Consider the following 17776-nt stretch of genomic DNA (forward strand, 5'->3'; position numbering starts at 1 on the left):
CATATTTCACAGCAACCCCCTTCACTGTTTGCTCTGTGTGGGAAGATTAGCATGCTGTGTTGCACAACTCCTCCCAAACTAGTATTTACTGGGGGCTAGCCTGAGCCTTTGCTCAAACCCCTTAATAAGGGTCAGTGTGTACCTCAGACTCACAATTCCTTCTCTAATGCCCCCTTACACCTTAGACCAAGTATTTTACTGCAGCCCTTTACAGGATGCAGCTTACTTTTCCCTGCCTCCCAATACGGCCCAGCTCTAAATAAACCCTATCTTCCACTGAGCTATGAATATCATGAGGAGTTGGAGATAAAGTATCTTTCAGTTAGAAAAACCCATTGTTCATCTTCTGCTGCCAGTGTATAAGTACAGTTTTAACCACTATAAAGAGGCAAGACGGCATGATTTTAAATGTCACTGTAGAAGAATTACGCACCCTGCTAAAACACAACCTGAAATGACTGTTGCTTTGGTCCTGTAATTTTATTTTCTTTATAATGAATTTCCATGCTATCTGCTGCTGCAACCTATTCCTGTGGAAAAGGGCTTCTGAGCAATGTGTGGTTAGCTGTGGAAGATTATCCAAAAAGGCTAGAAGGGATCATAAGAATCAGGCTAGAGCAGAGTTTCCTTTTAAAAAGGGTGCGGGAGCACAAAATTCACCTGTTTTCTGGTTTGAGAGGTTAGAGCAAATCTTTTTACTGTTTGTCACCAAAAAGTGGGAAATTGATACTAGGTTTACCTGAAACAAGATAGCTTTGTTACTGAATAATCTCAGTGGTTTTGTAGCTAAATTATTGGTACTCACCAGTTTAATGACTGATTTGAAATAACTCAGTTTCATGGACTCTGGAGCTGCAAGTGAAACTAGGGAATTGCAAGAGCACATGTCCCAAAACTACCCAAAAGGTTGGCTGAAACTCATGCACGTTTCACGGCTCCACAGTACTTTCCACATAATGTCCCCAGTCGCTGCCTCAGCAAGTAACTGCTTTTGCCAGACTACAGAATTAAGAAAAGATTGTGTTAAAAACATAGTTTATTTTGTAGGTCTTTCACAGGATCGCTCTTCTGCCAATATGTAAATAAGATGCTAATCAAGACGCGTGCTGGGAAAACACGTTCTGGCACATTGGCATACAACATTTTCAGGCAATACACAGCAGATTTATCATTATGTTAATGTGAGATCCCAGAGGCAGCATTGCCTTTTAGGCATACTTCAGCATGGCAAGCTTTTTCTTTTTTCTAGAAGATAGAACAGAAGATAAATATGTCATTCATGAAAATGCAAAAGCTCCTTGGGTTATGTTGAGATTCATATTAATACACTAATGTTGAGTTCACTAGCATGTTTTTTTTTTATTTGCACGTTTCAAAGCAGTTTGGAAAGCATTATTATTCCATTTTACAGAGGGCATAATTGAGGCATAGAGAGGTTAAGTCCAACATTTTAAAAGTGCCCTCTAAGTTTGATTGCCCAACTTGAGACACATAGGACCTGATTGTCAGTGGTACTCAGCACCCACAATTCCAACTGATTTCAACTCAATGTATGGGTGCCACTATGTCTGAAAATAAGACTTTCATGTCTCAAGTTGGACACTTGAGGGACCCAAAATCAATGAGACCATTTGCCTACGTAACTTGCCCAAGCTCACACAGCAAGTCAGTGCAATTCAAACAAGCATCTGAAAGTACAAATGCTGCTCCAAAGTTGTACAAACTTCTTTAACATAGAAGGTGCAAATCTCTCAAGAACAGGTTTCATGGCAAGAACCCAGTACTCTTTATGCTATTTCCCTTGAGATAAGCACAAGAATGTTTTTTCACATGTTCTCCTTAGTGATGGACCCAATACCTATTCCCACATCTGTACAAGATCTCAGCAAATAATTGGTTTTTCAGTTTGGGGGAAAATTCAGAGACCAAAAAATGTCTAAAGTCTAAAATTAAATAATAAATAAAATAAAAAGAATAAGAATAATAATTGAATTGACCAAAATGTTTTGAATTGACTCAAAACATTTTTTTTCATTTAAATTCAGCCATTTGGGGTGGTTTTTTCTCCCTTTTTTGTGTTTTTTCTTTGAAAATGGTCAAATTTGAAATGGAACATTTTGACATTCTCTAAACAGTGTTTTGAAATGAAGAAATCAGAATGAAATGTTTTAAAACATTTGAAATTAAACATTTGCATTTATTTTTCCTCAAGAGAAACTAATAATTGAACTTGACAAATAGTTTTTGGCCCTGAATAATGAAGGTTTGAAGGAAAAAAAATCTGTCAAAGTGTTGTCCGACTCTAATCTGTACATATCCCAAACTTTCAGGTGTTCAAAATGTGCATCTGACTGCAAGTCTTGAGGTTTGAGCCCATCTCTAATTACGTTGGTATGTTTGCTTCTGGTCCTTACCAAAAACAGGATACACAGAGCTATACTGTACATGAAAATAGACAATATGAAAATTAACTGAACTCTTTGTAAAAGCCTAGATGGTTCAGATCAAGTATCAGATAAAAGTTTGGACTACATTTTATTTTCGCTAAACCATTTTGTACACCTTTGTTATTAAGACCCAATTTACTATTGCTGCTAATTACGCACTGCACTCTGCTTTTGTTGTCTGTTGACAATGGGCTAAATTTTCAGAAAAATGCTCCTTAATGTCATGGACAAAATAGGCAATTGTGTGTCCAGCTGGGACCACTTACATGCACTTATTTATCTTATTTTGCTCTGAGCACATACAAAGACTGACAAGATGCCTACCCAAAGGCTGTGGGTGCCTGAACGATAATTAAAATCACACTTGGTAAAAACAACAACAAAAATAACAGCAGCGTAGAGATTAATGGGTCCCTATACACCAATCTCTACTCCCAACAAATAATTCTGCAATAGCACTTCCTGAACCCATAGAAGTTCTCAATCCCAAAGAGAGTCCAGTATCTCACCAAAACCACTCAGCACCTCAAAACTCTATACCCAGCATATCTGAAACACCTGCTGAAATATATGGGATTTTCACAGTGGCCTGAAATTCAGAAAACTTAGATTATTTCAGACCAATGAAATTCTGAAGTAGATATGCCTTCTGTAGGACACCTTGCCAACAGCTTCCTCTCTTTTCAACTCAGAGCTCTAGATCAATGTTCTCTGCTGATAGCAAGAGGCTGGTCACTCAGGGTGGAAGGTCCCAGGGTACTGAGGGCTTTATAGGTCAAACAACCCCTTAATCTCCATGTGACATTATGATAACATTTTGAAGACTCAAAATGCACTGGGTCGGGTTGGTGATTGCCAAATAAGACTGCCTTCTTTTTCTTTTCCCTTATAGTGAAACATTTGAATCAGTCCTTATGCAAAGCAAATGCTTTTGGCCAGATTCAAAAATAGAAAAATGTGCTAATATTCTTGTAGGTGGGAAAACTTTTAGTTTATTTTGTTATCTATATGTGTCTTATAGCTTTGATTACCAGGATTAGGTACTTTAGAAAGCTAAACAAACCAACCGAAAAAATAAGGTTTGAGGAATGAAATATTCCCTGGGAACTTCAGACTGGATTCCTGTAGCACATAGGGAATCTGCACTAAAGCGAGACTTATTTATGAGACTGCCAGAAAGACTGCAACTGAAATTCACACCCCCTCTTCCCCCCGTTAAATCCAAACGGAGAGAATGGCAGCAGAGGCCAATCTGGTTAAAGAGGGTTATAAAGAATGATATAAGCAGTGGCCAGCAGGAGGGTTTTTTAAATATATAAATAATCTGTTAAAGAGGACAGGAAGAGCTATAAAACCTAAGTAATAGAAAATTAATAAGATATTTGAAGGAGCATAAAATAAATATAGAATAGCTGATTGGACAGAAAACTGGCCCAGAAGGAGGTAACTGAGTGACTTTGATTAGTTGGGTCTTTAACTATATTGAGGTTACCCTATCAACTTTGTTGCCCTAAAGCTGTTTTTGAGGCTTCTCTTATTTATATGTACAGTAGTATGGGCACAAGCTGCAGAACTTGGATCTGGATTTGAAACTCTTCAGTCTAGAGCTATTCAGATCCCAGATTTTGGTTTGGGCCTATTTCAGTTTATTAAAGCAAAATAAAGAAAATGGCAAAAAAAAAAAAAAAGTGAATACCCTGGTGTATAAAACACACCAAATCACACTGCTGAGACCCACAATCCTCCTCATTCACTTATTTGTAAACTTTAGCATGAGTGAAATGTTATTCATCAGAACGTTCATAGGAAGCAAAAGCATCACAAATACCCACGGAAATAAATATTCCCCCTAGAAGTGCTCTGGCAGCCATTTCGAAGGGACTGCACAAGGGCTTTGCTGAGGGGATGTCGGGCCTGTAACTTCCTCCTATACTTACTGCTCTATTGGATCCTGACGATGTTGCTGTACTAGATCTACTGCTTTACCAGCTGGTGCCACACAGGTGGCAATACATAGGGGCCAGTAAGACCAGCCTCCCCCAATCAAGGCCACTCCTCGCTACTATTCAAAAACTGATCTGGAGGCACAGTACTTTTTTCTCTTGTATTTTTATATCTCCCCCTTTCATTTAAAGGCATATGTATTTAAATCTAATATTCATAACTGGCCTGATTTTTATAGACAATGAACACCACAGCTTCCTTTGCCTAATTGTTGAGCTGAAGGTCTGATTTGAGGTGCCCCAGTTTGAAAGTATTGAGGCAAGGTGGGGGAGGTAATATATTTCATTGGACCAACTTCTGTGGGTGACAGAGACCAGCTTTCAAGCTTATACAGAGCTCTTCAGGGCTGCTGCAGTCACCCTGCAAATATGGGGAAAGGAAGGGCTGCTTGTGCTAGTGAAAGTTTACTATGCAGTGTTCCTTGCTGCATCATAGTGTAGATCTTCTCAAATTCATTGATGGGCAATTAAGAGTAAATAATTACAGAAACAAAGGTGTATGGTTTTAAGAGGATTATAATTATTATTTGCATTACAGCAGCATCTAGAGGCCCAGCCAAGATGGAGGCCCTATTATGTGAGATGCTTATGTACACATAGTAAGAGACAGTTGGAACAGCTTACAGCCTAAATAAACCAGACAGCCAAGTTGGGTAAGGGAAACTGAGGCAAACTGAAGTGACTTGCCCAAGGTCACACTGCAGGCTAATGTCAAAGCCAGGATTTAGTGCCCTGACTCCAAGTCCGGTGCTGTATTCACAGGATCATGCTATTTCCCATGTAGTTATGCAAGACTAATTTTAGATATAATGTTTGGATATCAGGGCCTCGCAGCAAGAGACTCAATCTCAGGGCACAGGGATTAATTGCTAAGAATGTCAAGTGAGAAACACTAATGATGGGCTTAAAGAAATTTCAATAATGTTGCAGAGCCAGCTGATTACTTGTGATACACTACGGAACTGTGCAAAATACACTTTAATCCCATCACCATTTCTAGCGGCATATAGTCAGAGGGGCTAATTCTTTTCTTATGTCCTCTTTTTAGCAGCTGTTGAGGCCTGAAATAAAACCCCCACTATTTCTTGTCAGTGCTGAGCTGCCAAGACGATGAAAAGCAGCACTATGAAAAGTTAGACTCTCTCAAATGGATTTTATCTCTCTGAGTGCTGACCTGGTGCCCATTTCCCTTAGAAACTGCTGAAGCTTATGAAGATTTTTAAATATTGCTGCTGCTTCACGTATGTCTGGAAGGTTCCTGAATCTTTAGCAGCTTTGAGTTATTTTAGTCATCCCAACAGCAGTGCAGACATGCCAGTAAAAATGTTGGTACGGAAAAGCACTGTGGATTGAATGGCAAAAGTTAAAGTGATACTATGTACTTCTCAGCTGAAGACATTATGAGCTAATACATTATATACTTAAGCTTTCCAATTTTGTTGATTTAATGGGCATTTCTTAGGAAATATAATGGTCATATTATGCCTCCCCATATTCTGAGCACTTTGGGGCAGTTTTTCACATCATTTGTGATTTGCATGTCTTCATCACTGTTCTCTAATACCCTCTAACCAAAACATTGACCCTCATGACTCATTGCATAGAGGACTGTCATGCAATTCTGTTACACCGAATCCTGATTTGGACAGGACCACCTCCAACATATACTACCTATACTCTTCTGGCCCTCCAACACCCTACAGTCATCCCATCCTCATAGTTACCAAACAAAAAGCACTCTGTGCAGAATAATGCATATGTAATGGAGGGAATTAATAATAATTATTACATGAAAGGCAGGGATAATGCATCACAACATTTATTACAGTAGCAACTAGATTCCTCAGAATCAAAATCAAGGCCCCGCTGTGTAAAGGCTATATAGGAACATCGCAAGAGACTATCCCTGCCCTGTAGAGCAGTCTATCTAGACAAAACAGACCAAGGGTGGTGGAATGTACCATCAATGTACAGAAAGACTGAACAACTTGCCTGCTATCACAGAGGAAGTCTGAGGCAGAACTGGGAATGGAAGCTAGATCTGAGTCGAGTGCCATAACCACACGCTTACCCTTCCTCAAGAGAGAAGCAAGGTGGCAATGTCACAAGTGGTACAGAGACAATCCAGCACTTGGAACTGCACTGCAAATATTTATTTCTCATAATCTGCTGTTGACTGATAGCTGTCAAACAAGTTGCTTCCTGCCTTTGTCCAAAGAAACGCAGAGCTATTGAGAGAGCTCACAAATCATTTGACTTGACTGTGAAAGTCCTAACTTACTTAAATGTTGTGATTCTATTATTTTCTTTTGAGAAAATATTTATTCAAAGCTGTAATACAAAATACAATATTCTTTCCTTAATAGTACAGGTTTTTTTAATTAAAAAAAAAGACAGAATTGGTACACAGTACATATTTCTACCATGAATTAGAATGCTATGCTACATTTAGTGCCTTTCTATGTTACCTATTTTCCTAGTCTAGACAAGACCATAGAAGTCAAAGTTTTGTTCTATAAGATTCAAGAAATGTTCCCATTTATTGTCATTGCAGAATCCCAGAAAATGGAAATTCATGCAAGACAAACTGGCTGCAAAGGAATTGCAGAGGGGATGCATAAATGATCTGTGCCTAGGACAAGGAGACAGAACCCCCACATTTGTAATCATAGCTTTTTCCAATGCCTTTTTTTTTGGTGTTGGGTAAGTCTCAAACATTTTACCTCAGCTTCTCTACTTATATCATAAGGATAACAGTACTCACCGATTTAGAAGGATGGCGAGGATTAATGACTAATGTCTGCAAGCAGTTTTAAAGATAAAAAGTGCTACGTATTTTCATGGCAACACATTAACATCAGTCCCAGGGCAATTAATCCTATTATATTGAAACAAAATGAGCTAATATTCTATTCAACTCTGGGAAAGAAGCACTGAGGCTTACCTCGTACACAGCTGCAGCCTGTTCTAAAAGCGAGTTCTTGGTTACAAAATGTTACCACTGTTGATGTTTGTGGGTTTTCTGTCACCTTATGAAAAAGAATTGAAAAGTAGTTGAGAACCCACAACTGTAACCAGAAAGACTGGATGGAAGTGAGGGACAGGGGCTATTGAAAGCATAAACAAACTTAGGCTTCCGGTGGCTATTAGGTACTCATTACTTAAGGAGCTATTGCTAAGACTAGAATAAGGCGAACCTTACTGTATTACAGTTGATTGTGTTTGTCAGAATTATTCTGTATTTTATTAATGGGCAACAAGCTTCCTTGTAAATAATCATCCTTACAGGTCTTTTGTCTGTCTTGTCATACAGAGAAATAAACGAAGGAGCATACCAGTCCTCCCTTCACCCTTTGTTTTTCATTTGGAATTATCAGCTGACTTCTTACATGGGAACTGAGAGCCCCAGTGAATGCAGTTACTTCTATAGACATTCTTCTGCCAGCAAGGACTCCATCTTCTTAAAAATATCTGTAGAAATAAGGGAAAGCATTCTTTGCTGAAACATCTGGACCAGTAAATCATATCTGGGATGTTTATTTCACAGCCATCCTAATAGAGATACTTATAATCCACTTGAAAGGCTATGAGTCACTTCTCTCATATTAAATATTATTAATCACTTGCTACTGGGAGCGTGCGCACACACACACACGCTTTTTTCCTTAACTATACTGTTTCAACAGGAAAGCTATATTTCTTCATTTTCACATTACTGCATTTCTCAAGTTTAACTTATTGCTATATAATTACCAAACATATAAAAACAGAACGGAAAGGAATTCAGTCCCGGAACATATCACAGAGGAGTCTTAACCAGCATGAGACGTGTGTTTAATCACTACTCTGAATTGTTACAGTTCCTGCAGGAAAACCATGGAAAGATTTGCCTTAAAGTCAAACCACAGATAATGTCGCAATTGCCAGTGCCTGGCTTTCTAGAGGGAAAACATTCCCAGAACTCACAAATGAAACATCCGCTCTGTGACATCATCTTTACAACAGAGACACTTTCCCATCATTGTGCAAAGGGATGCAGTAGTTTTTCATTATAAGCACTTAGCCACCTATTTTTTTAAACTCCTCTCTAATAATTTGCTGTGGCCTGAAACTTGAAGTTCAATTATTCATCACAAAGTTTGATGCATATTTTAATATAGATACCACGTGCCCTGAATAAATAACAGGGGGATCAATCAAAACAGTTCTGAACAGGCACAACTGGGGCTTTCTAGTGCCAGCGCTCAGTCCACAGCTGCACACAATAACTGTTGATTACAGCAGAAGAGAGGAACTGCAAAGGAACCATTTGCTGCTACTTAATTCTGGGACATGTTTCTCCTCATGTCCAATGTAGTTCAGAGCAGCTTGAGGGCAAGTTATCTATTGCCGCAGGGGGCTAATATGCCAGCCTGGGCTCTTCACAGAGCTGTAGTACCTGGTCACAGCCCTTCCTTGTGGTTATGACTCTTCACACACCCTTTTTCAATGGGAAGGATTGGAGTAGGAGCCAGCTACACCAGCTTTATGCCATCCAGGGACATCCCCCACTGCCCCCCCCCAATCAGGAGAATCCCTGGGTGGCCAATTGTGCTGCTTTTCTACACTACTTGTACCACCAGAGTGCATAGCCAAGGATCTGACTCACTGTTTGGTTTTTCTAAAGTCATAGATATGGATTATTCAATACTCTGCACTGGCTCTGCTCTCATATATAATACATGTTTCTAAAACCGCTTAAATGCTCTATTTACTCTAGAGGCTAAAATGACTCTGAAGTAGCCCTTCCCATCCTCCAGCAAATAACGGGCCAGCCTTCATTTTATGTTCAACTCTTAAAAGATTTTTTATCTAAAAGACTCTGTGTACAGTATAGCAAAGGTGCTTTTTTCCTGTATGTTACATCTATATCAGGTCTGTGATATCTGTTGGCTTCCGGGAGGCTCCCTTATCAGTGAAAGACACTAACTCACATTCTGTATAAGCTTGTCAGGATTTACCAGCAGTGCTTTGTGCAGAGTTTCTCAAACACCCGGTAGAGCACATAGGTCAAAGCTCATTCTCCAGGGAAAACTAGGGAAGCCCTTCTACTTTGCACTGAGAGGTTTATTTTGGTTGGTGTGCTGGTGTATTGGTGGTGGGTTTTTTTTTTTATTCTTTGTTAAAGTGATATGCAAATATAATTTTGGTTGATGGGTCAAGCCTGGGTGTTGAGTTGTATTGGTGACCTGTGATATATACAGGTGGTCAGGCCTCAAAGTGTGAGTATATGATTTGATTTTTAAAAAGTCACCAAGCAATGTGTTGTTGTTATTGTTATTATCTTCTCACTAGCGGTGGGTACAGCGTATGGCAGGTATGCAAAGTAGGATGCCCTGGATTTTGTCCTCTACACCAGTGCTTCTCAAAGCCAGTCCGCCGCTTGTTCAGTGAAAGCCCCAGTGGTCCGGGCCGGTTTGTTTACCTGCCACGTCCACAGTTTCAGCCGATCACGGCTCTCACTGGCCGCGGTTCACCGTCCCAGGCCAAGGGGGGCTGCGGGAAGCGGTGTGGGCCAAGGGATATGCTGGTCACCCTTCCCGCAGCCCCCATTGGCCTGGGACAGCGAACCGCAGCCAGTGGGAGCCGCAATTGGCCGAACCTGCGGACGCAGCAGGTACACAAACCGGCCCGGATCGCCGGGGGCTTTCCCTGCACAAGCGGTGGCCCGACTTTGAGAAGCACTCCTCTACACCATACTTATTTTCATTCTGCTTTCATCTTGTGGTAATAGAATCTGACAGGGGCTCTACTTTCACTCCAGCAGGGGACTGAAGTGCTGAAGCTTTGGGACTGTGCCCTGCGAGGGGTGCCTCATCATGGCTGGCTAGCCGAGAGACCGAGGGGCCCACACCGGCGGTGCCGGGGGCTGAGGCGGTCCTGGGTCCGTGAGGGCAATCAGGTCTCTCGCCGTTGTGAAAGTTTCTGGTGTAGAGGGCACAATAAGCTCTACCGCGGCGAGTGCCGGGGGGTCAACGGGCACCGGACTCAACGGCCCCTGTGAGGCCGGAATCGGCGGTGCAGTTGTGGGCAGTGCCGCGGCAGATGAAGGTGCCGGGCAATCCGCTCTCGGTGTGCACTCAGACTGCGCCCCAGATGCGGGTACCGCAGGAGTCTTGCACTTCTTCCCCCGCGGGGAGAGTGACCGGTGCCGTGGATGAGACAATGGCTGGTGTGGGGTCTTTGCGGTGCCAGAGGTTCCCGGTGCGGAGGCAGAACTTGTTCCCGGTGCCGGCTGCGGAGTCGGTGCAGGAGGAGTGAGTGCCGCTTCCATTAGGAGCTGCCTAAGGCGAATGTCCCACTCCTTCTTCGTTCGGGGCTTAAAAGCCTTGCAAATGCGGCACTTGTCCGCCAAATGGGATTCCCTGAGGCACCTAAGACAGGAGCTGTGCGGGTCTCCTGTGGGCATCGGCCTACGGCAGGTCGAGCACTGTTTGAACCCCGGTGAGCCGGGCATGGGCCCGGCACCGGGGGAGGGAGAAAAGGGCTAAGCCCCAACCCCTTTCACTATTTACACTAACTATTACTAAAAAACAATAAAAGTTAACTATAACGCGAAGACTGAACTATATACACTATAACTATAGGAAAAACGAGTGAAAAGCTAGGGAAGTGGAGGACAGCTAAGCTGCGCTCCACAGTTCCAACGACCGACATGGGCGGTAAGAAGGAACTGAGGAGCGGACGGGTCGGCTGGGGTATACATTCGGCGCTATAGCGGCGCCACTCCAGGGGGCGCCCAGCCGACCCACCGAGTGCTGCTAGGGTAAAAAGTCTTCCGACGAACATGCACGTGGCGCGCGCACACCTAATTGGAATGCATATGAGCAATCACTCGAAGAAGAATGGGAGTTGTTCCATTGACTCTAACAGGCTGCAGATTGGGCCCCCATCAGAGCTTGAGCTTGGATGCATTCACTTCGCTGGTGACTAAAGGGGTATAGAGAGAACATGAAATTTCTTCTCACTAGAATATTCATAATTACAGCAAGGAGGTGGTGTTGCATGCAATTTGGAGGATATCTGCCTTGCTTTCTGCTAAGGCAAAAATCAGCATTCTCGTTCTCTACTGAGGCAGAACATTGCTGTAATTGGACCAGAGTGCTGTGAAGATGGGTGTGAAACCATTTACGCCTCCAAATCTCTATAAAGCCTATGATTTGATGATATATTAGGATTTAATTTCCTTGTTGATGATCCACTGTAATATATGAAAAGAGTGTGTGTGCGCACACCAATCCAATGCAATACAGACAACATTTTGGTCTCTGGCATGGAGTCAGGGAATACAATTGTACATGTGGGGGTGAATTTAACATAGCAGAAAACTTTCCAAACAAAGCAGCACTGTGGTTTGTGGCTAATGATCTCAGATTGTGACAATATATATTTAAATAATGCTAACCAAATTCCCCAGTGATTTATAGCCAATGGAATTCTTGCTTTCAGTGGGACTACATGGGTTAGTTACTGGAGAATTTGGTCTTTTTTTTTTTAAACAGTTCACATCTTTTTTTAGGGTAACCAGGGGTATTTATGAGGAAAAAGGTCCCCAAAGTGATTTAGCAACAATGAGTTTATTTTATAGTGAGCTAACATTTGTAAACTTCATTATGATCATGCGATTCTGCTAGCCCCTGTTAAGTGCTAGTTCTAATCCAAACTCATGTCCATTTGCAAAACTCCGAGAAGAAACTTTTCCTGTCCATTTCTGACGTGGTTTGCTTATACTCTCAGAATGTACTGTACAGTGTGAAAGAAAAATATTGATGCAAAAGCACAGTAATGTCTGTTGTGCTAGTTTGAATATAAACAGAAATTTCAATTGAAGGATGACTATTTTAAAATGGAGACTGTGAAACGGTTTTGGTTCAAACTGTGACCCACTTTAAAATTGTTAATATACTGGGAAATGCATCCTGGAATCCAACGACCAAACTCCTACTTATATGAAAATCATCACTTATGTGCTAAGGGCCTGATTTTTTGACCCCCTGCTCTTCTCTTGTACTCACAACTTTATGAATGCCCAAGCTTACACAAACGCCTGGGCAGATAGATGATATAGATTTCATCACCTTGAGCAGGGAGGTGTTATTACTGGAAAAGCAAGTATGGAGGCTGGTCTGCAGGCGAGATGCTTCTGCACAAGCAGAGCCTAGATTGATGCCTCACTGAAAATCAGACACTGAGTATTAGTGGCTTTTTGCAAGAGTGTAAAGCAGCAGAGCTGCTAGTATTTTGCTCTTTCATTTTCATCTATATTTATGTCAGAATAGATGTGATTATGGGTGGAGTTTCCAGATATGTACGTCTATCAAACATGGCCAGTGTTTACCCAGACCTGAAATTCTCCTTATCCTTTTTTATATCTGTCATAAGCCTCAGTCTGAACATCAAATTTAGAAAGGATTTTTTAAACTTTGCATAATCAGATATAATACAGATTACATCAACAACGCTTGAATCAGTGTGGTCCTAATAAATTGTTTAGTTTATTATGTATTGCTAAGAAATTGCTGACAATTAGACAGTTTACCTCTAATTCTTACATCCTAATTGTGATAGTTAAAAACACAATATATTTCTAGACCTCATCAACATATGCTGTAATAATTTGTATTAGAGGTTGCAACGTATTGTATCACATAGTAATCCTTTATTTTTTCAGAATATGCTGACACATCTGTTAGAAATGTTTAAAAGAAACCACATCAGTGGATCAGCATAATCTATTTACTGCTTTCTTAAGGGTGTTGCTTTAAAGGTAACACATTTTCTTCATGTCTCTGAGAAGGGCTTATCTTCTGTACTTGCCTATGTTGAATGGTGAAAGACTAAGGCAACTGGGAAATGAAAACAGAGAACTTTAATATCCTCAAAGGTAAAGTGTTTTATAGTTCACCATGTTTCTACAATAAGTAGACTTAACATCTTGAATATAAAACAAAGAAAAATACCTCCCTTCCATTACCTAGTAAGGTACAAGTTCTCTAGATGTGACATAAAATACACTGGCACCTCTGAGAGAAGAGGAATATCATGTATCATGTCCTGTCACATTTTTGTCCACTCCTTTTGGACTGGGCACTGTGAAAGTTTAGAATCAAGACCTTGGAATCCATTGTGAATCCCAGTAAGTAAAATCTAAGTAAAGGTATTTGTAACTGGGTGGCTAAGCCAATCCTGATGACAGGATCAGCCATCCTTCCATGAGGAATCACCTGATTCCACTACAAAAGGAGCAGGAAGTTGCAGTGAAGAAGGAAAGCTCAGGAAACTGCAGCTGTAGAAATACTGCAGGGTGTAAGAAGGCTCTTGCAGGGCCCTGAGTCAGCAGTGGAAAATTCTCAAGAAGCAGGGGAGAGTGAGAACAGCTCTCCAGGCAGGGAGGCTTGGGAGAGACCCTGTCCAAGCAGGGGAGAGACTGCAAAGGCCCAGCTGGAAAGGTCTGTGGAGAAAGACACTCCAGGCTGGAGGTACTGGAAAGCAGAACAACAGTTACTCGGGGAGGCAGGGCTGTGCCCAGCTGAACCTGGGATGAAGCCCGTGTGAGTTTGTGTTTTATTTTTGAAAGACTCTTGGATTATCAGGAGCGAGAACTGAACTAGGGTTGCGGTCTAGAGGGTCAATATGCACCAGAGGACTCAATTAATTGGATCCCAGCAGGGGGCTCTTTGAACTAGCTTTGAACTGGATGAGTTCTTTAAGTGCCTTGCAGAGGGGGAAACAGAGGTAAGGTACTGCAGAATTACCTGTGGCCATGAGAGGTGCGTGCGAGGTGTCTGCCCACGTTACAGGTTTAATACAGATTTTTCTTGCTTTACTATAAAGCTGACCACCCTTACTGGATGGAGTGTGAACACAATAACCTACTTTAGGAGCTCTTCTGGTTAGGCTGAAATCGAGGCAGTTAAATAAATTATCATTTTCACTGCCAGATTTTTAGGACATGAGGAATGGGTCTCATAACTGAGGTGAAAAACCTTGGAGCCACATACAGGCTTAATTCCCAACCCCTCCTACCGTACAGTATTGCTTTCCAGGAAGTCTCCTGTAGCTCATATATCTTCTTAGGGATCTCCCATAGCATAACCATGTATCCAAGCTACCAGAGGCTTTGCTCAGATCCAGTTTTTGCTGGAAAATCCCCATTGTAAACCATGGCTTTGAGCCTTTCCCTGCAAAACAGCTGGGCAGCCATAAAGAGGTTTAAGGGCTTTAGATTTAAAACTGGACAGTATACCCCAGTGGACTTGGGAATTGAATATATACAGCTTAACCGTCCCTTGGAGTTTTCTGTTGGCGCTCACTCTAAAGCCTGAAACACTGGACTTTGTCTTATCTCCTTCTCTAAGGCTAACAAGGTATCTAGGTTTATTTCTGAAAGGGCATCCTTTGTAGGGGGATGGACTTGGAAATATAATTTTAGCCCCTCTGATACCCACTGTAGGACTGATAAGCCTTTCCCAGATTTGAGCACAAAGCTGAAGCCTCCCTGCAGTTGCTAGTGACTGGATTGTCAACGGGAAAGAGAGAACCTCTCCTAGAAACTGCAGAGGGACTGCCCCAGTGGAGCTTTGAAGGTTTGATTCTCATAGGAATTTTTGCATGGATTATAGATAATCTGCTTCTGTTAGATATTTTAAAAAAAAATCTTTGAAGTGCGATATGCATCTGATCATTAAAGTATCATTATAATGCAAAATGTCTGACTTTGGAAAGTATTGGTATGTCTGTGTAATTATATTGTGTCCTTAATTGATCAAAGGACTATATCTGCTCATTTTTAATCAAGCAATTGATTAAATCTAGTAAAACCAAAAATGTCCCACTCTTCAAACAAAAATAGGCAAACTCCTAGGGGAAACAGCAGACTGTCACAAAGCGAGGGTGAAGGAAGGGAGAATGGTAAGTACTCAAGAACGTTAGCAACTTTTGTCCATATAACCATTGTGTGAGTAAAGGGATTGACTATTTTCATGAAGGTAAAATTGACTGTGAAAGAAAAGAGATTTATCCAGGTAGAATAACTAGGATTTGTGATTATTCCACAGAGATTAAAATAGCATTTCTAATTGCCAGTCCTAGAAAAACAACTTGGGAGCTGAAAGTGAAGCTGGGTTCTTTTCTTCTCATTCTTCAGCAGCAGTTATAAAGATTCTGCAAGCCAAATTCTGTCCTCGGGTTTACCCGATGCAATTCCATTGTCTTCAGTTTATACTCTACTCTGTTCAGTGGAATTGCACACATGTAACCGAGGGAAGAATTGAGCCCTGAAATTTGAATTTAGTTAACAATTCTTTTGATGACACATGAGAAGAAATAGAATTCAGCTCCCTCTCCCATTACTGCTCATTCGGCAAGACTACCTATTTTTTTTATCAGGGACTATGACTCTGAATAAAGGGAGTGGTTCTCTTGTATAAGATATCTGTTTTCATAGTAGAACTGACTTTAAGGATAACTCCACTGCACACTCATGTACAGTACGTACACTGTGTGTCCCATCCCCAGCAAGGGTATAAATAGCAGTGTAGGTGGTAAGGCATTGCTTAAGTCAGTAGAGCACAGATATGTCAGAACCTTAGGGCTTGTACCCTACACGGCTCTCTGTGCATACAACCAGTCCCTCCTCAGTTTACACTGCTATTTTTAGCAGTGTAGGGTCATGCTGCCACAGCCTTTCCAATGAAAATGAAAGAATCTGGCATTGGGGAAAGACTTTGGCGGTGGGGAGGCATTGGCTGCAGCAACACAAGAGGAGGAGGAGAGGAACAGGGGGCCAAACTGCTGCAGTCTCAACTGTAGGTTGTATAGTCCAGTTCTCTCCCTCCTGGTGCCTGAGGAGTCAGTAGTGGGAAGAAGCCTGGATGCCAGTTCCTGCAATGACCCTTCAATGTAAAACTCACTCCACACAGCATCCTCACTTGCTTATGCGCACTCTCACCGACTAGGGGAGACTGCCCACCTGGCCATCCACCCCACAGCCAGAGACCACACGATGACCTGACGACTACTAATTTGCCAGTAAAGGCTGCAGGACAACTACTTGCTGCTGCAGGAAAGGAAGCCCAGTAAAGGAGCTTCCATGAGATGTTAAGGATGGGGAAAGAATACATCAAGGGTACTAGGCCGCGGGTATGGGTGGAAGGATTAATGCATTCAGAGGGGGCACTGAAACAATGGAAAGATTGTTTTAGGGGAAGAGGGGGATAGAGTATGGAATTGCCTCATGGGGGGGCAGAGCGAGAGTTTGACTGAGGCAAAAGAATTTTGAGAGAGACCCCTTTTTTAAAAGGTTGGCAGCATATCATTACATCTTACTCTCTTTATATATAAAAGCATTCAAAAAGATCTATCAGTTTTGATACATTTCATTATTAATGGATCATACATTATCATTAAAATCTGGGAGGAAAACAAACCCATGCCTCCCAAAATAAAACGTTCCCAGCTAATGAAAAGTGTGACAGAGTCGTTACCGCAGTAGGGGTTCCAATTATATTTGTGGCTAAAGATGGATTTTTATTAGCCAACAGCCAACTGCCATCTCTGCAGAGCAATCCACAAGCAATACCGCTCATGGGGGGCTATTTTAGAACCACTGACCAAGGTGGAAATGTTTGCTTTACTGTTTTTTGTGAATGATCCCAGACATTTTGGTGCCTGTGTAAGTACAGGGCTAGCCAAAGGCAGGCAATGCAAGTCATAAAATATTGTAACTAGAGGACTTCCATTTCAGCTGTGACTCTCTCCTGACTTAAAGGTGGCTGATTCTGAAGCACTGTACTTAAGGGTGTTTATGATTTGGGAGATATTTTCAGCCCATACAGTAACTGCTGCTTTTATCTCTTCAGCTTTGATCTCCTCTATATCCTCAAATATAATTAAACCTGCCACAGCTTCTGCAGTCAATTTTTTTTTCTCCTCTCAGTCTCTGAAACAAAACATTCATCCACAAATTGGGAACATTAAACAAAAGAATTTCCAAGGTGCATTAAAATCAATTTTGGGCCACTTCAGCTCCATCTCAGGCAAGGTCCCACGGCAAACATGCTATCCTACCTCCTTCTTAAGCTATAACTTGTTGATTTAGTCTTTTTAGCATAATATATGTCATTTAAATGTCTCTCTATTTTGGCCATTGAAGAAGTTATAACTGATTGTGAATGTTAACTTATTTTCCCAACTTCCACAGAGATAAAGGAATTTGATACTTTTGGTGTCAAATTACACAAACTCCATGTTATATCCACCTTGGATTAAAGCTGTATGAAAATTTCA

The 17776-nt window shown here is 41.5% G+C and overlaps 2 long non-coding RNA genes across 8 annotated transcripts in view; one reads left to right on the top strand and one right to left on the bottom strand.

The window, feature by feature from the left end:
- LOC120406601 overlaps nt 1–7899 on the top strand; it is a 73951-nt gene extending 66052 nt beyond the window's left edge. For all 7 annotated transcript variants that reach the window (XR_005599396.1, XR_005599391.1, XR_005599393.1 and 4 more), the window contains 2 exons: nt 7005–7153; nt 7764–7899. This is a non-coding gene — a long non-coding RNA (uncharacterized LOC120406601). The remainder of the gene's footprint in view (nt 1–7004; nt 7154–7763) is intronic.
- Nucleotides 1019–7923, bottom strand: LOC120406604. The gene is made up of 3 exons (XR_005599403.1): nt 7786–7923; nt 7395–7479; nt 1019–1245 (listed from the first exon to the last, which is right to left on the bottom strand). It is a non-coding gene; the product is annotated as an uncharacterized LOC120406604 (long non-coding RNA).
- Nucleotides 7924–17776: the final 9853 nt, after the last annotated feature.

The sequence above is a fragment of the Mauremys reevesii genome, linkage group 5 (genome assembly GCF_016161935.1).
Source record: "Mauremys reevesii isolate NIE-2019 linkage group 5, ASM1616193v1, whole genome shotgun sequence".
NCBI lineage: Eukaryota > Metazoa > Chordata > Testudines > Geoemydidae > Mauremys > Mauremys reevesii.